Consider the following 19,208-nt stretch of genomic DNA (forward strand, 5'->3'; position numbering starts at 1 on the left):
TCCCTACCCCCCGCGCGTTGCTGCAGGCCGCTGGTTCCTGCAACTGGCTCCTCATCAGAGCCCCCCCCACTCCCCTCAAGGGAACTACTATCCCCAGTCTCCAGATGCGGTGGCTCCCCTGAGGCTGGCACGAATGGTCCGGCTTCCTCCTGGTCGTCGCCTCCGGAGGCACCGGCACTGGCAGCTTGAGGGGCCGGCTCCCGAGCTGGTGATGTAGCATCTGAAAGCAGGGAGGTTGAAGAGTGGCTTTAGCAAAAGGACAGTTTGGCAGCAAGGGATGCAACAGTGCGGCAATGCTATGACATGGCTCCACATTGAGAAAGCATGCTGGCGGGGGAAACAACTGGAAGGTGACAGCTGTAATAGTAGAGAACCTTACCATCGCTGTGGACAATGGGGTCGGCAGCTGCAGTGGTGGCAGGACCACTCAGACATCCTCCCACAATCTGGTGGACTCTCTCCTCAAGATCCGTCAGAGGCTCCAGTTGAGGACGGCCTCCTCTGGTGCGAAGCTGCTCCTTGCGGTTTCTCGCCAGCTTGGCCTGCAGGGCAAAGGACGGGAAGTGATGTTACATGATGCCCTGAATGATGATCTCATGCCCCCCATGGTGGAACAGCCCTTACATGATGCCCTGGGTTACCATCTCATGCCCCCCATGGTAGAACAGCCCTTACATGATGCCCTGGGTTATCATCTCATGCCCCCCATGGTGGACCAGCCCTTACATGATGCCCTGAGTCAAATGTGCATGTGTGTGACCAGAATGGGCCATGGGTGCTTGCTGACAGATGGCCAGTGGGGCATAGCGCACCCTGTAGCCATAAAGTCAGGTGCTAATGGAGGGATGCATAAGTTTACATTAACTCCACTCACCCTCACGACCAGAGTGAGGTCGTTGAATTTCTTCCTGCACTGCACAGGGCTCCTGGTCGCCATGCTGCTGGAGTTGACCCTCTGAGAAACATCCCTCCAAGCTCGTCGGTAGTCCTTATGGTTAGGCCTCCTGCCATTGTCGGGGTAGAGGACATCTCGCCGGCACTCCACTGCAGCCACCAATTCCTCCAGAGACTCATTGGTGAAGCGCTCTGCTCTCTGCCTCACCCTCTCCATATGCTCCAAGATTTTTGCGCCAGAGAAGGGCCTGTGCCGATTTGCAGGCCTACAAGGCGCAGAGTGTGGATGCTGGAGCTGCCTGACCCATCCCATTAAGAGCTGGCCGACGCCTGGAAGTCTCGTGGTCATGGGTAATTGAGAGCACCTGCGCTGCGGCTGGACGCCCCGATATTGGGTTGCGCCGGCATGTTAGCGCCTTAGGTGCCCCGTGTAATGCCTGAACTTGCGCCTCAATCACCTTTGGGGCGCTGCAACCCAATATCGCACGAGGTGTCGATAAGTTGCGTCTGGCTATAAAATTTGCACTCCGCCAATTCTAACGGCCCAAGCGGGGCTATACCCAATTTCTAGGCCAATAACTACCCCGCTGTGCTACAAGCCCGCCAAAAGTTAAACAAAGACTAACCTTGATTTGGCGGGAGATAAAGGCCTCTTTTGAGAAGTATATCTGGGGACCTGGAGTAGCGATCGATATTCTGAGAAAGTTCGAAGGATTCGGAGGGGCTTCATCTTCTGCTTCAGCTGGGCTTCCACATCTTTACATCGCCAGCCATCGAAAAACGCAGCCCTGTTCGGTGCAGAGTTCGAGTGCAGACGACGGAGGATGGAGGTTCGAGATGGGAGGTCGAGTCAGCATCTAGCCCCGGGGTAACTGTTGGGAGATCATCGACCAACCTCGGGATGCTGACAAAGATAGGTCGAAACCTATATGAAAACGGTAAACCAACTGGGCTGTGCGACGAAACCCATGCGAAGATGGTAAGACAGTTGGTTTCTCCCCGCACCGACTTCCAGGCCTGCTGACATCCAGCCTGTCCGTGACCTTCACCTCGAGGAAGAAGAGAGAGTGTTGCAGCCCACAGCACTGACCATGTGGAGACAGGACGCCTGAAAGGATCAAAACGCAGACCTTTTTCAAAACTCTATACTTTCCAACTGGATTGGTGAGCATGTTTCTGGCCCCTCACAATCTGATCTAGATAGGCTGAGGGGGTGGGCATTTAAGGGGTAATTTTAACAATGAGTTGTTGTCCCTCGATGTTCCGTGTGTTTCCTCATTGTTCCGTGTGTTTCCTCATTTCGTGATGACTTTTGTAAAGAATAATATGCCTCTATATATCTTAGCCAGTACTGTATTATGATTTGTTTTTCCCTCCCATGTACCTTATTGGCTTGCAGTTTGATCTGTTCCTTTATGCAATAAAGTTTCATTTTGTTTTCATTAAACCTGGTCTATAGAGTTTTCTCTGCATTGTAGTTCTCCTGCCTAAAAGTCCAGTGTCTAGAACCTAAGGGGCGAGTGGGTCGAACCACTCAAGGTTTTACTGTGCAAGAGAGAGGGAGACCCCTGGAGAGAGAGAGACCTCTGCGATCTAAGAAAACCCCTTACAGACTAAAACAGGGAAACAAAATGTGAAGCCACCTATTTAAGTACAAAAGAGCCATGTTTAATTAATACAAAAGGAAAATGCTGGAAACACTCAACAGGTCAACAACAACAACTTGTATTTATAAAGCGCCTTTAACGTAGTAAAACGTCCCAAGGCGCTGCACAGGAGTATTTTAAGACAAAACATTCGACACCGATCCACATAAGGATAAATTAGGGCAGGTGACCAAATGCTTGGTCAAAGAGGTAGGTTTTAAGGAGCGTCTTAAAGGAGGAAAGAGAGGTAGCGAGGTGGACAGGTTTAAGTAGGGAATTCCAGAGCTTAGGGCCTAGGAAACAGAAGGCACGGCCACCAATGGTTGAGCGATTATAATCAGTGATGCTCAAGAGGGCAGAATTAGAGGAGCGCAGATATCTCGGGGGGCTGTGGGACTGGGGGGGAGATTACAGAGATAGGGAGGGGCGAGGCCATAGAGGGATTTGAAAACAGGGATGAGAATTTTAAAATCAAGGCATTGCTTAACCAGGGGCCAATGTAGGTCAGTGAGCATAGGGGGGATGGTCGAATGGGACTTGGCACAAGTTAGGACATGGGCAGCTGAGTTTTTGATGACCTCAAGCTTACGTTGGGTGGAATGTGGGAGGCCAGCCAGGAGTGCTTTGGAATAGTCAAGTCTAGAGGTAACTAAGGCATGGGTGAGAGTTTCAGCAGCAGATGAGCTGAGGCAAGGAGCAGGGACGGGTGATGTTATGGAGGTCAGGCAGCATCTGTGGAGAAAATAGAGGGGTTGATATTTTGGGTCGAAACGTCATCTCTTCTGTTCCCTCCACAGATGCTGCCTGATCTAAGTTTTGGTTTCAGATTATCAGCAACAGCAGTTTAATTTTTTTTTTTGCTTACCATGTTTAATTAAGGCAAGTTGCTAAAGTATGGATTACTGGGATGGTTTAATGGCAGTTAATCATAGAATCAGGTCGGAAGTCTGTCTATTAATTCCCAAGCCTTAAAGTGGAACTACAGTTTACTAAACTGCCCTGTTATACTTAATGAAAAAGGAAGCTCTCAACAATTTGTATTTCTATAGTGCCTTCATCAGTAAAATGATGTTTTGCAGAGTGGGGGGAAACAAAAAGATAAATACAGATAAGGAAAGATGAGAAAAGTTCATCAACATAGCACCACCCACCATCGCGAATTTCCTGGATTCCCGCCCATTCTCTCGCGGCAGCTACTTTGACTGAAGAATAATGCTGCTAGGGACCTGGTATTGACGTGATTTATGGCCCACATGTGACTCTCAGGCTCAGAGGACAACAGAGGGACTTTTAAAGCTGTGGAGCCTGTGGTAAACCACTGTTTGTATTCCTGTTTGTCCTGTTTGTATTCCACTGTGTACATGCCTGGACATGCCTCGGCTGACTCCTCCCACAGGTCCTAGTATAAAGGTGACTGCTCCCCAGCCCTTGGTATCCTGGACCGGTCGACCACTCGAGGCAGACCTCCATTCTGTTGTTAATAAAAGCCTTTAGTTACTCTTCTAACTCTCAGTCTTTTATGAGTAATTGATAGCGCATCAGAGCCTCATTCCTGCAGTCTGGAAATTGGTTTCAGATTTATTTGTCTGATTCTCCCAGTGGAAGGAGAGATTAGGAAGGACATCTGCAAGCTTGGTCAAAAAGCTTGGTTTTGAGAAGATTTTTTAAAAGTGGAGAGAAGAGTAGGGATGGAAGGATTTGGGGAGGGAATTCCACAGAGTAGGGCTGAGATAATTGAAGGCTATGAGTTAAATGGGAATGGGCGGAGTGGGGGGCAAAAAATGAAATAAAAGACCAGAGTCGGATGACTGAAGGATGCAGGAGGGCATACAAGGCTGGAAGAGGCAACAGAGATAGGGTGGTGTGGGTTCAAGGAGAGATTTCAAGATGATTTTAAATTTAATGTGCTGGGCGACTGGGAGCCAATGTAATTTAGCAAGGATGGGAGTGAGGAACGAGAGGGATTAGTACAGTACAGAACACAGGCAGCTGACTTTTGGATCAGTTGGAACTTATGGATGGTGACGGATGGGTGAACATTAGAGAAAGTGGGGGAGAAATTCGGTATCGCCCCGTTTGATGTGTAAGTATCGTCCGGGCGCGAAATTTTGCGCCCGGCGCAAATTATCACCACCTACTGCTAAATTGGCCTCCTTCACCCCAGGAGGTGATTGGAGCGCTAAAACAGGTGCTGCATGACTGTCTTAAGGCGCTAAGCTGGAGGAGCGAGGTGCTAGCTCCGAGGGCGGGCGCAGCGCAGGTGCTGTCAGTTAGCGATTGCACACAGACACGCTGGCGCCGGTCAGCCCTTAAAGGGGAGGGTCGATCTTGAATTGCAGCCACACCCTGTGTAAGAATTCGCAATAATTTACAGTCCTGAAGATTATTTTTTTTGATTAAAGAATCCCTGGGCATTGTGCTTTTAAATTTCCAGGGATAAAAATGGCTGTCATACCACATGGCCGAAGACAAAGGGGCTTGGAATGCAGCTTTCTTTGTCTGGAAGTAAGGTTCAATGGAGACAAAACGTTACCACAGGACAATGCTTTGTTTACAAAGCAATTGAATGCTATTAGCATTTGTTTGTATATCGAGTGGATACATCTAAACTCCAGAAGAGACTTTTGTATCTTGAATGGGATCCGTTTAAGAATTGAATGGGTCTAAATCACCCAGCATTCTGGACAATAGAGCAGTTGTATTTCCCTTTTGTTTCAGCCCAGGGAGCTCCGGAAGACACATTAAACCAGTCTAACCACCCTGAGTTAGCCAATCACAGCTTTCTCTTGTGTATTGGACCCTTTGGGTGGGGAATTTTGTACATAGCCCTTGTAGGGCAGAACGGCAGCACCTCACCAGGTATAAAGGATAGCTGCTGAGAAGCTATCACTCTCTTTTGCTTCGCTGGACCACAGGTGAGCAGGGTGTACTGACTCCTCAACAAGACAACCTAGCAGGAGTTTGGGGTGGTGATTTAAGGGAATTGCTAAGATTGTTTAAATAACATTGTAGCCATTGTATCCCTCGTTTTCGCCATCTGCAACCCCCCGTTATATAGTTTTACTGTAATTACTGTGTTCGTGTGGCATAGTTTATTCTTTTGATTGTAGTTTATTTAGGTAATAAAACTTGATTTTTCTCTCATCCAAACCACTTGTCCATTTTAATATCATTAATTATAAGTTCCTCCACTCAGAACTGAAGGAGGGGTAGCGATTCAAAACCGCTGTTTGTAAATTGGTTTAGAGTGCAGCAGCAAAGGCTGCTGGCCAGGTAAATTACATAAACCAGTTAAAAGATGCCCCCCTTACAAATGGCAAGCCAGGTAGGAGTGGAGGCAGTTTTTGGTTTAATAAGTGGTCTGGATCTGGAGAAAGCATCAGCTATAGTTTTTCTCATTCTTTTCAGTACATTGGTAGCCCTGCGGATGTTAGCAGCAGTGTGTAGGCTGACCTACCATGGTGTAGGTGGCTGGGTTAAGAAGGGTGAGAAGAGGGTGCAGGAGGAGGTTGAAGAGGCCAAGAATTGGGAGTTCCAGCTTGAAAAATGCCAGGCGGAGGTAGAATGCCTCAGAGAGGTGTATGAGGCCAGTGCTAGTAGAATGAGGGTGCGGGAGAATGCACGCCTCACACTAGAGGTCACGAAATGCCAGGCATTTATAAAGCGCCTTGTGCAGGAAGTCACAGATGCAAGGGACTGTGAGATGAGGCTACGGGAGGAAATCGCACACCTCACCCAAGAAGCTAGCGAGGGAAAAAGCCATGCAAGGAACGAGATAGAATTCCTAAAGTACCAAATTATAGCAGTAAAGAGGAGCGAGATGAGACTGTGGGAAGAGAATGCCCGCCTCACCTCAGAAGAGACAGAGCAGGAGGAGAGGTTTAGGGAAGCAAAGGCAGTTTATAAGCTGGCCTGCGCCCTAAGGTTTGAGGAAGCAGATCATGGCCCCTGTAGGGCAGAGATAGAAAGCCTTAACATGGCTTTAAAGGTAGCAAGGGGAATGATTTGCATGATCAGCCCGAAGGCAGGTCAGCTGGAGTTTACTGGCAGCCCAAGTAGAACCATCCCACAGGCAGCACCCAGAACGGTGCTGGATTGGGAATTAGAGACCCCAAAACCGCAGCCCACAGTTCCGAGTCTTGAGGAGCTCTGGCAGCGAGGAGGGGTGGACAATGGGGTGGTAGGAGAACACCAGCAGGTCCCGCTAGGCAGGCGGGGACCAGGACCAGTGTACCCCCTCCAACAATGGAGGTACGGTCCACCCGTGAGGAGTGAGCCTGAGAATAGGAATCCTCAGCCCACAGCAAGTTCGAGTTCACAGGCAAGCACTGTGGCTTGTGTTGGGGGAGGAGCCATTCATGTTCAGAGTAAGCTGTTTAAGCCAGGGAACAGGGAAGGAGAGTTCTGGGACCCCTGTAGAGCAGGTCCAGTAGCAGAAATCCGAGACAAGGGAGGCACACAGGGGATAGTTTTGGCCCCAGACGAAAGGCAGGTCCAAAATTCCCCATTTAAAGCCACCTGGGTGAGGGAACATGAGTTTGCTGTCCATGCAAGTTCAAGTTCACAGCCTACAAAGACAGGCAATGTGGCTTGCTTCCAGGGACAGGTTGTCCTGCCCACAAATTGGGACACTTCCCTACCCCAGTGGGACCCTAGTTTTGCCAAAAGTTTGAATTTGAGCAAGTTAGGTGGCTCAGAAACAAAGAAACAGCAGCCTGGGATTAGAAATCAGCAGGCTGCTGCCCATTCAGTCACTGAAACTGCCCGCACATGCGCAGGCGCTGGTCTGGAGACAGGAATCCCTCAGTCTTCCGAACAGCAGATTCACACAGGTGCAGTGGCCTGTTTAAAGTGACCAGCTTCCCAGCCCGCTTCTAGAGTGGTCCCCCCCATGATGTGGGACCCTGGGGGTGCAGGGATAGCAATCCCTCTTGCAGGAGACATAGGGAGGGAGCTGACACCAGGTTTTAAACATGGGGAGGAACATTTCCAGCCACCAGCAGCGGGTGGTGAGAGTATACCTGCCCCCAGCACAGGAGTGGGCAGGGAAGAGCAGACAAACCCAGAGAGAGATTTGCACCGGCAGGCTGCCAGGTACATTATACAGTGCGGGCTATTTGGACATGGGGGAGAAGGTTCCCAGCCAGCTGGGGCTGTGACCCAAGCTCAGGGTCCGCCAGCCAAAGTTTCCCCCATAGAGACACCCCTCAGAAGGTCTCAGCGGGTGCCCCAACCTAAGAAAGCATGGTCACCCACTTTACAGTGGAGTAGGGCGGACTCCCGAGCAAGGGAGAAGCCAGAGAACAGAGGCCCCCACTCAACAGCCATAAGCTGCGAGGCACCAGAGACAGGAGGCAGTCCAGCTTCGCTGCAGCCAGCAGCAATCTGCAACAGTGCCAGAGATTAGCCTGGCCGTCCGGAGATGAGCGGCATTTGTATTATAGCTATGTGTATGTATATAGCTTGCTTTAAGGTGTAAATTTTAGTTTCATATAACTAGTTTTAAGTTTAAGTTTAAAGAGTTTAAGTTTACATGTGTGCCAAATGTTTGCATTTTGGTCCGAGGTCGAGGGACCCGACCATATCTCCACCTAAGGCAGCAGGTCAGTGAGACCTGGCTGCATGTCCTTTTAAGTTTTTGCAGGAGATTGGAAAATGAAGCAGCCCTGTTCGCCCAGCCCGAGCTGGGCACCGAATGAAGATATGGAGACAGAATGTTGGGGATCACCTCGCCACTGCACGAATCCAGGAGACCCCGCAGTGATTTCGGGAAAAACTGGACAGGGTCTGGAGGAACTTGCCTACTCCTCCTACGGGGAGGAGATGGCCCCAGCTGGGTGGGGCACGGCCCCCAACCCAGCACTATCCTGACCGAATTTCACTTGCGGGAGACCTTGCTGTTGAGGAGCCACGATGGGGAAGCGCGGGCGCCTTGTGATAGGGACGCGTTCCCCGGGGGGTGGGTGGTGATGACCCGGGAAAGATTGCATAGAGGAGGGGGAGGCCCAAGAGTCACGTGGGTGCGGTCGGGGAAGGGAGGAACTCACCCGGGGGCCCACGGGCAAAGAGGGTAAGTGTGGCTGGGGAGGATGAGTGGGTGGCCATATCTGGGACCCAAGGTTGAGTGTGGGGCCAGGGAGAGCCACCACACAGGCACCCATCATTTTCTACAGCCAGTCGAGGGTAGACGGGAGGGGGAAAGACTGGGAGTCGAGATCCCATGCTCCCCGGTCTCAGTCTGTGCTATGATATATTTTAAACATGAGGGATACCCCGCCTCCACAATAGGACAAGGGAACGGCATGGGGCTGGTGGAGCAGGCTGGTCTGTAAATCCATTCTGCCTGTTTTAAACTTTAAGACGATTAAAGAGGGGTGGAAGGTACTTTTACTGCCCGAGTGGGAGGAGCAATACCCACTCGAATTTCGCGACCCATCATCGGCACGTGAAGATCGGGGTTTATTTAAGCATGTTGTTTCAAATGTTTAATGATTTTTTTTGTATTTTGTGTTGCAGCCCCAAGTTGAGCAGAGGCGTAGGATCCTCTCCGTGCTTGGGACCAGTTGGTGACAACTCCAAGTTGAGCAGAGGCGTAGGACCCTCTCCGTGCTTGGGATCATTTTGATTACATTGTGTAACTAAGATTGCAACATTTTGCAATAACTTATGATGTAAAAAAGTGATTGTAAATTTGGTTTACACTGTATAATTTTACAAGCGTGTAGGGGTATGAGACCCCTTATTGAAAACTGAAGTATTTGTACCATGGTTTTTTTCTTGAATTTAAGGGGAATAGATGGGACGGGGATCAGTGGCAGATAGGTATTAGGTAAACACAGGGGATGGTTGTTTGTGAGGGGTCAGAAATTATTGCTAATTTCTTCAAGAGGATACTACAAGCAAGCTGGAAGTATCCAAGGGTGGACTGTAAGAATTCGCAATAATTTACAGTTCTGAAGATTAATTTTTTTGATTAAACAATCCCTGGGCGTTGTGCTTTTAAATTTCCAGGGATAAAAATGGCTGTCATAACACATGGCCGAAGACAAAGGGGCTTGGAATGCAGCTTTCTGTGTCTGGAAGTAAGGTTCAATGGAGACAAAACGTTACCACAGGACAATGCTTTGTTTACAAAGCAATTGAATGCTATTAACATTTGTTTGTATATCGAGTGGATACATCTAAACTGCAGAAGAGACTTTTGTATCTTGAATGGGATCCATTTAAGAATTGAATAGGTCTAAATCACCTAGCATTCTGGACAATAGAGCAGTTGTATTTCCCTTTTGTTTCAGCCCAGGGAGCTCCGGAAGACACATTAACCCAGTCCAACCACTCTGAGTTAGCCAATCACAGCTTTCTCTTGTGTATTGGACCCTTTGGGCGGGGAATTTTGCACACAGCCCTTGCAGGGCAGAACGGTAGGACCTCACCAGGTATTAAAGATAGCTGCTGGGAAGCTATCACTCTCTTTTGCTTCGCTGGACCACAGGTGAGCAGGGTGTTCTGACTCCTCAACAAGACAACCTAGCAGGAGTTTGGGGTGGTGATTTAAGGGAATTGCTAAGATTGTTTAAATAACATTGTAGCCATTGTATCCCTCATTTTCGCCATCTGCAACCCCCCGTTATATAGTTTTACTGTAATTACTGTGTTCGTGTGGCATAGTTTATTCTTTTGATTGTAGTTTATTTAGGTAATAAAACTTGATTTTTCTCTCATCCAAACCACTTGTCCGTTTTAATATCATTAATTATAAGTTCCTCCACTCAGAACTGAAGGAGGGGTAGCGATTCGAAACCGCTGTTTGTAAATTGGTTTAGAGTGCAGCAGCAAAGGCTGCTGGCCAGGTAAATTACATAAACCAGTTAAAAGATGCCCCCCTTAAACCTGCGCATCAGAGCCCTGAATCTCAGCCTGGACAGACCTGTTGCCACATACTTAAGCCAAGGACCATGGAGAGGGCCAGGGAGCGAGCGCAGTGGTTCAGCGAGGGGGCCTTGGAGGCTCTGGTTGGCGCGGTGGAGCGCAGGCGATTTCTCCTGTACCCGGACAGTGGCAGGAGGCCGCTGCCCAGCGACTATCGAAAAGCTTGGAGGGAGGTGGCTCACAGAGTGACCTCCAGCAGCATGGTGCCTAGGACCCCTGTGCAATGCAGGAAGAAGCTCAACGACCTCACTCGGGTTGTCAGGGTGAGTGCCCTTTTCAGAATCCCCTTCATCCCTGCATGTTGACCTCACTTTATGGCCAAAGGGTCCTGAAAGCCCCAATGCCCAGCACTCCCAACACCTATGGCCCTTTCAGTAAACTCACACGCACATTCTGCACTTTGCACACTGTAAGGGCTATTCGGCCATGGGAGGCATTGCAGCCAAGATCAGGGCTGCACACTGTAAGGGCTATTCGACCATGGGAGGCATTGCAGCCAAGATCAGGGCTGCACACTGTAAGGGCTATTCGACCATGGGAGGCATTGCAGCCAAGATGAGGGCTGCACACTGTACTCAGACCCCGTCCTTTCTCTTGCAGGGCAAGCTGGCGCATAGCAGGAGGCAGCAGCAATGGACCGAGGGAGGCTGGCCTCACCTTCAAGCCCTGGCCGATCTGGAGCAGTGAGTTCAACAGATTATGGCAGGCTGGATGCTTGGCCCCATCGCCACAGGAGATGCCGACCCCATTATGGACAGCAATGGTAAGGTCATCGCCTTTTTGACCTCTCTCCTTCCACTTGTTCCTCACACCAGCATCCTTTGCCACTTTCGAGCCAAATCAGTACATCGCAGCACTCATGCCTCCCTTGCTGCCACCCTGTCCTCACGCTAAAGCCACTCTTGTACCTCCCTGCTTTCAGATGCTGATTCACCAGGTGAGGAGGCGGGCCCTCAAGCTGCCACTGTGAGTGATTCTGAAGGCGACGACGAGGAGGAAGCTGGACCATCAGTGCCACCCTCAGCCGAGGTAGCCCATGGCCATAATGGGGACACGCCTTCCCTGGAGGGGAGCAGGAGGGAATGATCTGAAGAGGGTGAAGCTCCGGGGCCCAGCGGGCTGCAGCAACGCGAGGGGGGTAGGGAAGCTCGGAGGCCGTATCCCCGGAGGGAGAGTCTGGCCTTGAGTCCTTCTGCACTGAGCGCAGACGAGGTGCGGGTCCTCGCTGAAATGAGTGCCCAGGCGGAGCACAGGCACACTGAGCTCATGGCTGCGGTGGCAAGGATGCCAGATTCCATTGAGTCACTGGCAAGGAGTACAGGCAAGGATTGTCCAGGACTTCGGCGCAGCTCAGGCGGCTGCCACGCAATTGCTAAGTGCTGCAATGCAGTCAGTGGCTGGTCTCATGCAGACGCAGATTGAGGCCACACAAGCACTGACTGCTGCCACCCTCGCTGGATTGGGCAGGATTCCCCGAGACCCTCACCGCGCCGCAGCAGGCCAGCAATCTGTGCTCCAGCAGATTGCTCCACATGCTACAGTGCTGCCCCGTGGGAGTGCCAGTGTGTCGGCCAAACAGGGAGTTGCTGTCCTCTCTCAGGATGACAGCATTCCTGCTGCCAGCACTGTCACTTCTCCACTGCAGCTGCCAACACCTGTAGGACAGACTGCTGCCGCCCATGCAGAGATGGAGCAGTCAGCAGCCGGGCCCTCCAGGCCCAGAGCTGGTCCAGGCCGTCCCTCAAGGGCATCTGCAGTCTCAGTTTCTGACACTCAGCAGCCTTCCCCCAGCCTTGCTGCAGCCACTGGGGTCCCATTACAGAGGAGCTACAGGGTGGGAAGGGGCCAATCTCGCAAGCGAAGCAGATCACCCTCAAAGGGCAAAAAGTAGGAGGTGTGGCAAAATGTTGTTAATTGTTTTATTGAAGGCCGAGGATCGTGGTCATATTTTTGTTACTGTTTTGGTCATTGTCTCCAGGTTGTGAGAGCCAGTTATGTGACTGACTTTTTTTGGGGGGGTTTCTTTCTATTACTTTGTCATGCGGGAAGGGTACACAGTTTGTTAAATAAAGAAGTGTCTTTATTCAGAATGTGCATGTTTGCTCTTTGAACTAATTGTTGCCTTGACCAGCTTAGAGGTTGCGGCACGGTTCCATTCAGGTTCTTTGAATGGCAGAAGCCATTCCCTCAGAGGGGGCCTAGAAGCGACTTGCTATAAGCTGCTGACGGACGGCCCTTGCACTTTGTGCCTCCTTCCCATCTTGGTGCTGCTCCTCCTCCTCCTCCTCCTCTGCTGGTGCTCCAATGTCTGGTGGCATTGGCTGAGTCCTGAGGATTGGCAGGTTATGCAGCATGCAGCACACAACAACGAAGTGGGAGACTCGCTCAGGTGAATACTGAAGGGCTCCTCCGGAATGGTCCAGACAGCGGAACCGTTGCTTGAGCATGCTGATTGTGTGCTCAACGATGTTCCTAGTAGCTTGATGGCTCTCATTGTATCGTTCTTCAGCAGGGGTGCTGGGCGAACAGAGCGGGGTCATCAGCCAGGTGCACAGAGGATAGCCCTTGTCCCAAGAAGCCAGCCTCCTGGGTGAGCTGGGGCCTCGAAAAGGTCTGCCACAGAAGTCTGGCACAGGATGAAGGCGTTATAGCTGCTGCAAGGAAAGTGGGCATTGACAGCGAGTATCAGCTGTCTGTGGTCACAGACCAACTGGACGTTCAACAAATGGAACCCCTTTCAGTTGTGGAATTCCTTGGCATTCTCTTGCGGCGCCCGCAAAGCCACATGCGTGCAGTCAATGGCGCCCTGCACCATGGGGAAGCCCGCTATTCTTGCAAAGCCCATTGCGCATTCTTGCTGCTTGTCCGGGTTCATGGGGAAGGAGATGTACTGTCATCTCCTTTTAAAGAGGGCATTCGTGACTTGACGGATGCAGCAATGCACCGCGAACTGGGAGATATTGGCAATGTCCCCAGTAGCGGATGGAAAGGAGCCGGTGGCATAGAAGTTGAGAGCCACTGTTACCTGCACTGCCACCGACAGAGACGTCCTGCTCCTCAGTTGCGCTGCAGATCTGGCTGAAGCATGTGGCAGAGCTCAGTGACCACCTCCTTGCTGAATCGCAGCCTCCGAAAACACTGCTCCTCAGATATATTGGGCCAGAAATTCGTGAACGGGGCTTGCCGCGCGTGCAAGGTCCCAATTTGCACTTACCCGACGCGCCTGCCGATCACCTCCAGGGACGCCTGGAATTCCATTTTGAATCTGAAGAATCCCGGGCAGCGTTTGACGTCACGCCGCCCAGGAGTGCAGCCAGCGCGAAGCCTGGAGCGCGCTGTGCAACTGAAACACGCCCCTTGAGGTCTCAGTTTAACAGGACACGCCCCCAATGTTTCTGCCAAGCTGCTAAGCATTTTTACATGCAAAGCAGCAGTTTAAATAGGTTTTTGGAAGTTTTTGGAAGCTTTTGGTAACTTTTATAAACTTTTAAAAACGTTTACATTATTTTGAAGAATCTGAAGTAGTTTTAAACAGAATTAAAGCAATTTAAAGACTTTTAAAAGCCCTAAAAGATTTTTTTTAATTCCATTTATTTATTTAGCAATGTCGTCGTCATACGTGTCTTCACACTGTTCCCTTTGGGGAACTGTATGAAGTGGTGGGAGGATTTATGGCCATGATTAACGCTCATTCCGTGACCGTAACCATCTTTGAACCAGCCATTAGGGCTGTTAGTCCTATGGCGGGAGGGTTTTACGGGCTCCCACAAGCTATACAAGGAGGGGGGGCCACCCACACCCACGGACGCAAATATCCCACTGGATGTCAACCCAGAATTTAGAGCTGGAGCTCCGACTCCACTTGCCGGGACTGTCTGGAGCGGGGTTCGAAACACCTACCTTGACCTGGCCCAGCGGCGGGGATCCTACCGCTATGCCAAAGGCCCAATCCGATTAGCAACGTGAAATGGCTGGAATGAGCACAATTCACGGCATTAAAAGAACTCACAATTGAACTGATGATGACCTCAGCAATCTCCTCAAGGAGGTGGAGGCGCAGCGCCTGCTCATCATTGGTAATGAGAAGTCAAAGGCGCCGCAAAAAGGGCAGATGATAGCTTGGTCTTTCAAGTGGCAGCATAGGGCTCCAGTCACGGGGAGGGAAAAGGCGCAGGAAACGTATGGGTGTCACCTTTTGTGCGGAGTGGGCCTTTTGCGTAGCAGTAAGCATCCCCGCCGCTGGGCCAGAAGGAGTAGGGTTTCGAACCCCACTCCAGACAGTCCCGGCAAGTGGAGTCGGAGCTCCAACTATAAATTCTGGGTGGACATCCAGCGGGATACTTGCGTCCGTGGGTGTGGGTGGCCCCCCCCCCTCAGATGGGTTGTGGGAGCCCGTAAAACCCTCACGCCATAGGACTAACCACCCTAATGGCTGGTTCAAAGATGGTTACGGTCACGGAATGAGCGTTAATCACGGCCATAAATCCTTCCACCACTTCATACAGTTCCCGAAAGGGAACAGTGTGAGGATACGTACGACGATGACCTCTTGCGCAATGCACCTCCTTGGACCCTCAGTCGCAGATGCGAGGGGGCAAATCGTGCAATTGTTAAATTTTTCATTTTATTGACATGTAAAATGTTGGCCCAGTAATTCCCTTCCAAATGCGCGAGTACGGGCGGGGTACTTACGCGTCTGGCCGGAGGAAATGCCGGTTTTCAGCATGCACAGTGCATGTGGGGAAAACCGGCATTTTCTGTCCTCTGAACGAAGGGGTTCAGAGGCAGAACGCGTGTGACTGCACAGGCAGCGCGTGCGCAGTAAAATTCGCCGCTTTCATTCATGCTTTCAGTGAGGTCAAGTCCTTACAACTTACACATGAAAAAAGCATGGGTACAGTTGCTCCAGAGGCTGCGGAGGAAGATATTTCTTATCGTGGCGCTTCTGAAAGTATGTATGTCTGTATATATTCCTTTGCGTGTTATGTATATATTCCTTTACTTATGTGTATGAATGTATTATTTAATTATGACTTTCAGAGAAAGTAACTTATTGGAAAATCATAATTAAAAACATACATTTATACACATAAGTAAAGGAATATAAAACATACATACATATACGTAAAGGAATATATGCGGACATACATACATAATTACTTATTACTGATGAAAAGTTTCTTTCTTAAAAGTGCTGGAAATGTTACATTACTCATTTTAGAACACTCATTTTCACATTCAATTCACACAGCCACAATTGCTCCTTCTACCTACCGTTCTGAAAACCCGTTTAAAAAAAAAAATTTAAACTTTAAAACTTACTTAAAATTTCTTAAAATAACTTCCCTCCCTTTCCCAAACAAAAATATTGCCTTTCAGAAGCTCCATGATAAAATATATCTTCCTCCGCAGCCTTGGAACAACTTTACACATGCTTTTTTCAAGTGTAACTTGTAAGGACTTACCCTCACTGAATCCACGAATGAAATCGACGAAGTTCACTGCACAAGCGCTGCCTGTGCAGTCGCACGCGCTGTGCCTATGAACCCCTTCGTTCCAAGGTCTGGAAATGCCGGCGTTCCCCGCATGCGCTGTGCATGCTGAACGCCGGCATTTCCAACGGCCAGATGCGTGAGTACCCAGACCGTACTCACGCATTTGGTCATGAATTTCTGGCCCATTGATGTATGAGAACTGTTGGCGGAAAACCCTGGGAGCGTAAGGTCTCGTGTGCCGATGCCTGTTGGCCCTCCTCTGTCTGGCCATGATTGCCACTCTCTCTCTGCGTCTCTGTGCCCTCTCAATGTAATGGAGAAGTACGACATTCCCATCCATTGCAGCCCCCATAGTATGTGGCCACTCAAAGTTATGCCGGTGCAAAAGCAAAGCAACTACAAAGTTCTGGTCAGAAGCCAAAAGTACCTCAGCGAGCACTGACTCAATGCAGAAATCTCTCTCCCTTTGTCTCTCTGCAAATCTCTCTCTCTCTCTCAGAAGGAGTGGTCCAAAAATGGCTACCACAAAGAAGCCAGGAAGAGCCCCCTTTAAATAGCGCCCCCCCAGCCCCACAGCGACTGGGAACCGTTGCAGTCAACCTGTCGTTGGGAGCGACAGGCAGAAAGGAGGGGGGTGCCACTGAATTTCCGGTCCAGGGCGCCTCAAGGGCATTGCACTCTGAAATGAGGTCAGGATCTGCATGCGCAGCTGAGCGGGTATTGTGGTTTAGCGCCGCGGCTAAATGTCTGCTCAATTTCGCGAGAGGCGCAGGTATCACCGTGCCCGGGCACTAGCTGGTTCGCGCCCCACTTGTTGCCCTCTTAAGGCGCTAATGGGTGGCGCAACCAACTGAATTTCTCCCCTGGTAAGTCTAGAGGAGAAAAAAGCATGGGTAAGTGTTTCAGCGGCAGAGAGGTTGAAGTATGTGTGGAAATGGGCCGTGTTGCGGTGATGGAATAATGCAGCCTTGGTAATAGATAGGATGTGGGGTTTAAAGCTCTGGATCAAACAGAATGCCAAGGTTTGACAAGTGGCTGGGGAAGGGTACATCGAACATAGGAGCAGGAATAGGCCATTCATGCCATTGAGTCTGTTTCGCCAATCAATTAAATCATGGCTGATTTGTATCTCAACTCCATTTACTCACCATTTATCCATATCCCTTGATACCCTTACCAATTAAAAATCTATCAATCTCAATCTTGAAAATTTAAATTGACCCAACATCCACAGCCATTTATGGGGAGAGTTTTCCCAATTTCCAGGGGATGGAGTCAGTGACAAGGGAGCAGCGTTGTGGCAGGGATTAGAAATGAGACATTTATAGTTGTCACACAGACAGCCTTTGCTGCGGTGTTTTATATTTCAGAACAGCTAGTTAGAGACAGCCATTGATTGGACATTAAGATTTCTGTGTGTGTCATCAAGAAAATTCTACCCACTGACATCAGGAATGGGAAAATGACCTAGCAACCACTCAACGCTCAGGCGCTCGAAGGGGCGAGTGGCTTTTATCAGGTGAGCCCTGCCTGGTCTATAAAAGTGTGGTTTGCACTCAGCGCAGACTTGGCAGTTCCTGGTCATGGTCCTGACCTCCTCAATGGAGTAAGGCAGGTTGCGGGCCTTGATGAAGTGGAAGAACCTGGTGACCCCCAGGTGGCAGAGGTCATTGTGGAGGGCCCGCAGTCTATCGATCTGCGCGCTGGCGCAGGTGCCACGCGATAGAGCATCCGGGGGTTCATTGAGCTTCCCGGGCCGGTACAAGATCTCGTAATTGTAGGTGGAAAGTTCGATTCTCCACCTCAAGATCTTGTCGTTTTTGATTTTGCCCCTCTGCTTGTTGTTAAACATAAAAGCAACTGAACGCTGGTCAGTGAGCAGGGTAAATCGTTTTCCGGCCAGGTAGTGCCTCCAATGACGCACAGCCTCCACAACAGCCTGGGCCTCCTTCTCAACAGCGGAGTGTCTGGTCTCCGGGCCCTGGAGGGTTCGTGAAAAGAAGGCCACGGGTCTCCCCGCCTGATTAAGGGTAGCGGCCAGGGCAAAGTCGGACGCGTCGCTTTCCACCTGGAAGAGGATGGATTCGTCCACTGCATGCATGGTGGCTTTGGCAATGTCTTCCTTGATACGGTGGAAGGCTAAGCGGGCCTCTGTCGTCAAGGGAAAAGAGGTGGACTTGATCAGTGGACGGGCCTTGTCCGCATAGTAGGGGACCCACTGGGCGTAATAGGAGAAAAACCCTAGGCACCTCTTCAGGGCCTTGAGGCAGTGGGGCAGTGGGAGTTCCATAAGGGGACGCATCCGGTCGAGGTCGGGACCGGTGACTCCGTGTTCCACAACACAGCCAAGGATGGCGAGGCGGGTTGTGCGGAATATACACTTCTCCTTGTTATACGTCAGGTTCAGGAGTTGGGCGGTGCAGAGGAATTTTTCGAGGTTTGCGTCATGGTCCTGCAAGTCATGGCCGCAGATGGTCTCATTGTCCAGATAAGGGAAAGTGGCCTGCAACGCATTTTGATCGACCATCCGGTCCATCTCCCTTTGGAAGACGGAGACCCCGTTGGTGACGCCAAAGGGAACCCTAAGGAAGTGATAGAGGCAGCCGTTTGCCTCAAAGGCAGTATACTGGCGGTCCTCAGGGCGGATAGGGAGCTGGTGGTACGCTGATTTCAGGTCAATGGTCGAGAAGACGTGGTACTGCGCGATCTGGTTGACCATATCAGCTATGCGGGGGAGTGGGTAAGCGTCCAGCAGGGTGTAGCGATTTATTGTCTGGCTGTAGTCGATGACCAGGCGCTGCTTCTCGCCAGTCTTAACGACCACAACCTGGGCTCACCAGGGGCTGGTGCAGCCCTCAATAATCCCCTCCTTCAGGAGCCGCTTCACTTTGGTTTTAATGAAAACCCTGTCCCCGGCACTGTATCGCCTGCTCTTTGTGGCGATGGGCTTACAGTCGGGGGTGAGGTTAGCAAACAGTGGGGGGGGGGGTGACTCTGACTGTGGAGAGGTTGCACCTGGTGCGCGGCGGGCAATTTGGAAGCTGCTGGCTGTGGACTGTGAGTGGGGGGAGGGGTCCAGCGTACTCCATCGTAACACTTTTAAGGTGGCACTGAAAATCTAACCCCAGTAGAACGGCAGCGCAGAGGTGGGGCAGGACCAGAAGTTTAAAATTATCGTACACAGTCCCGTCTACTAAGAGTGTCACCACGCAGTAGCCGCCAATGTCCGCCGACTGGGACTCGG

Source organism: Somniosus microcephalus, chromosome 1 (assembly GCF_052327205.1).
Source record: "Somniosus microcephalus isolate GS21.2 chromosome 1, FLI_Smic_1.0, whole genome shotgun sequence".
NCBI lineage: Eukaryota > Metazoa > Chordata > Chondrichthyes > Squaliformes > Somniosidae > Somniosus > Somniosus microcephalus.